The sequence below is a fragment of the Neomonachus schauinslandi genome, chromosome 2 (assembly GCF_002201575.2).
Source record: "Neomonachus schauinslandi chromosome 2, ASM220157v2, whole genome shotgun sequence".
Classification (NCBI taxonomy): domain Eukaryota; kingdom Metazoa; phylum Chordata; class Mammalia; order Carnivora; family Phocidae; genus Neomonachus; species Neomonachus schauinslandi.
In genome coordinates, this window is record NC_058404.1 from 124,670,431 (window position 1) to 124,673,928 (window position 3,498).

Genomic DNA, 3,498 nt, shown 5'->3' on the forward strand with positions numbered 1-3,498 from the left:
TCTGTTTCAAGAGAAGCTGATAATACGGGATTTTTGTTTGGAGCCTCAAGATTTTTTAAAGATTTTATTTTTTTTATTTATTTATTTGAGAGAGAGAGAATGAGAGACAGAGAGCACGAGAGGGAAGAGGGCAGAGGGAGAAGCAGACCCCCTGCCGAGCAGGGAGCCCGATGCGGGACTCGATCCCGGGACTCCAGGATCATGACCTGAGCCGAAGGCAGTCGCTTAACCAACTGAGCCACCCAGGCGCCCTGGAGCCTCAAGATTTTATTGTCTTCTTAGTATAACAAAATATGAAACTTAGAACTGGATCACTTGGCCCCTATCTCCTCCCAATTCAAAATGTTTGCATCGCTTAATAGCCAGCATTCTCTTAGATCTGCAGTTGGGCTCAACACATTCAAGCCTCAGCATAGTGTTATTTAGCTTTAGCCATTTTCCAGAAAATCAGCTTACTCTGCCCACCATAACCACTCTGCTTTCTGTCAAAACACCGCCTTCCTGGGCATAAAGACCATCTTTGCCTTTCCTGAACCATGTCCCTTTGTGGCGTTGGTGCTTGCCACACTTCTGGCAGAAAGTCAGGTGGCTTTTAGGAAAGCTCCCCCTGTCTGTGAGAGCACTATTGACTGGGGGAGGGGAAAAAAAAAAAAAAAAAAAAAAGCCCCAAATCTCTTTTTGCAAGAAAAAGTAGTGGGCAAAATAAAACATATCTATAAACCAGATCCAAACTCTTGGGGTTCTAACTGCCCACCTCTCTTTTTGACAAATGAGAGCAATATTCAAATATGTACTCCAACCAGTGTGTATTTGTAGTCTTAAGACTTATAAGACATCTTTGTAAGTTCGTTGTATGAGCTTGCATTCTAGCTTGTGAGTGGGCAAGGGTTATTGCAAAAAATTACCCTTGGCTGAGGACTAGTTTCATCATAAAAACAAAAGACCTAAATACAACTGTGCAGTCCTGGCTTACCAGGGAAGAAAATAAAGATTGTCATGCTAGTCCCTACAGTGGGGGGATAACTTCTGCCTACATCTATTTTACCAAGGTATCCTCTCAGGTTTTCAAACATTTGCTCTTAAGAAGCCCAAGCTGAGTGTACCAATAATGGCAAAAGGAGGACTGAGGCCTGGAATCGTTGAGGGACTTTCCATATATGTGAATTTTAGGTCTTTTAAGAACATTTGGGGATTTCCCCCTCTTTTTCATGACATAAATATGTTTGCACATGAAAATATTTTAAAGAATATTAAAATTACTGTCCCAAGAAGATGTGCCAGTTTATTTTGCGGCTTCCTAGGGGAGACAAAGAATTCCTTAGCCTGCGTGGTGGATTGGAATAGTCCATAATGTGACTCCTAAGCATTGGCGCAGTAGAGTGGCCAAGACCATTACAAACCAGACAATAGCATTAATACTTTGTAGTTCACATCTACATTTCCATTTTTTTCAAGCTCTGAAGAGAGCCAGGCAACTAATCATCAAAAATATGTTATTTCTAGAAATTGGTGACGAACTGAACAGCACTAGTCTGCAACTTAATAAATGAAGCATAGTTTTATTTGCTCCATTGTCACATTTGTTACAGCCAGTGGTGGTATGTTTGCCAGAATTATCTCGTATAAATAAATAAAAGGCTAAAAAGTATGCACTTTTAGAAGCCCTTGAACTTTACGTAGGAAAAAGGAGAAATTAATATGAGCAATATTGGCTTTTAAGAAAAACAGACTCTAGCAACTATTTCAAAAGGCTAACAACCTTACTTTGTATTTATTTCAATCCCCTTAGCCATTATGAATTATTTAAATGATATATATTTACACTGTATAAAACCCAATCGTGTGTTTATCTAGAGGCAAATTGTAGGACAATGTATTTCACGTAGAAGTCCAGTTTTGATGTTCTATTTTTCACATTAAAAATCTTGAAGCAGCATAGGTCAACAGTCTAAAACTTGTGCCAGTCCTTTTTATTGCAACATAAAATTTGGAATCTTTGTCTGGAGTAGGCAGAAGGCAAGTAATTTGTTAGAGTGTGCACAAAGACTTTTCTTTTTCCCTATATACTTGCATTCCTGTTTTTCGTATAGATATACGAAGAGTAATGACAAAATAACATCTAAGTATGTGTAGGTTCGCATTGTGTACGACATGACTTCTTAGAGAATGTGAAATTATATATGATAGTAGATAAGAGAAATAGTTCTGGAGTTAAAGTGGGTAGTTTGTCCAAGTAACCCACTTTGAACACTTACTATTTGAGTGATTTTGAAAAAGTTATCTAACCCCTCCAAGCCTTATATTCTTCAAATGTAAAATTATAAAAAATGGAAATTTCTGTTCCATAAAGTTGTTAGCAGAATTGAGCCAGGTGATCCATAGGAAGTACCTTGCATTTGCTCCTTGTTAACTCTTATTTTTATAATTAGCATTTAGTATTGATCTGAATGAACATGGGCAGTTGGCTTTACTGAACCATTTAGTCATAACTTCACAGCCAACCCTCAGCACCGAAATTTACTGTTATCTCAGGGAAGTTACTTTACCTCTCTGAGCCTCAGTGACTTATCTGTAAAATAGTACTAATAATATTACCTCTCTTGTTCTGGTGTCCTGAGGATAAAGAAGATGAAACCTGCCAAGTGTTTAGAACAGGGTAGCATATGGTAAACAGTGACTATTTGTTAACATAATTCTTTGTTTTCCTACTAAAAGATTGTAATCCAATGAATTTGGAGTCAATATTTTCATTTAATTTCTCCTCTCCTTTTTTTAAGCACTTTTCTAATTTCAAAGAAATTTCTTACATAGTTATCTTCTTACATAAAATTTAGTCATTGGGGAGAGTATGTGCTATGGTGAGTGCTGTGAATTGTGTAAGACTGATGAATCGCAGACCTGTACCCCTGAAACAAATAATACATTATATGTTAATAAAAAAATTTAGAATAAACCACATTATCATTATTTTTTCCCTTATAACAGCAACTAAATTTTCTTTGATACTAATAAGTAAAAAAATTGCATATTTGTCTTTACTTTCCACCTCAAGGCAAAAAGTGTTGTTGTCTTGTTTTTGTTTGTTTTGGCATCATAGAAGGATGGATGACTGGGTTGTTTCTTTACCTCTGGTATCCTCCATCAGCGCCATACTATAGAGACACATGAGTTGAAATTCAAAGAAGACCATTGTTCTTAGCTAATAAAACACATGTGGAAAGCAAACCATTTGATAGCTATTGTATTTGTCAAGCCAAACAAGCTATTGCTTGAGTGGTATTGACTGGTGGAAACCCTTGGAAGTAAAGCCCAGCACTTGCTGGCCCTGCTGGACCCATGAGCCCTCTAATGGCAGCAGTTCCACCACCTGTACAAAGTGACTGCACAACACTGACGAGCTTACCCCAGGGGCCCTAAGGACGACCTGAGTGTGGGGACAAGGAAATGAGTCAGGGTATAGTGATCTATAGAGGTTGCTCTTAGTACATGACAAATCTA

The 3,498-nt window shown here is 37.9% G+C and overlaps 1 pseudogene; it reads right to left on the minus strand.

The window, feature by feature from the left end:
• Nucleotides 1-300: 300 nt before the first annotated feature.
• LOC123324076 lies at nt 301-3,190 on the minus strand (annotated as a pseudogene).
• Nucleotides 3,191-3,498: the final 308 nt, after the last annotated feature.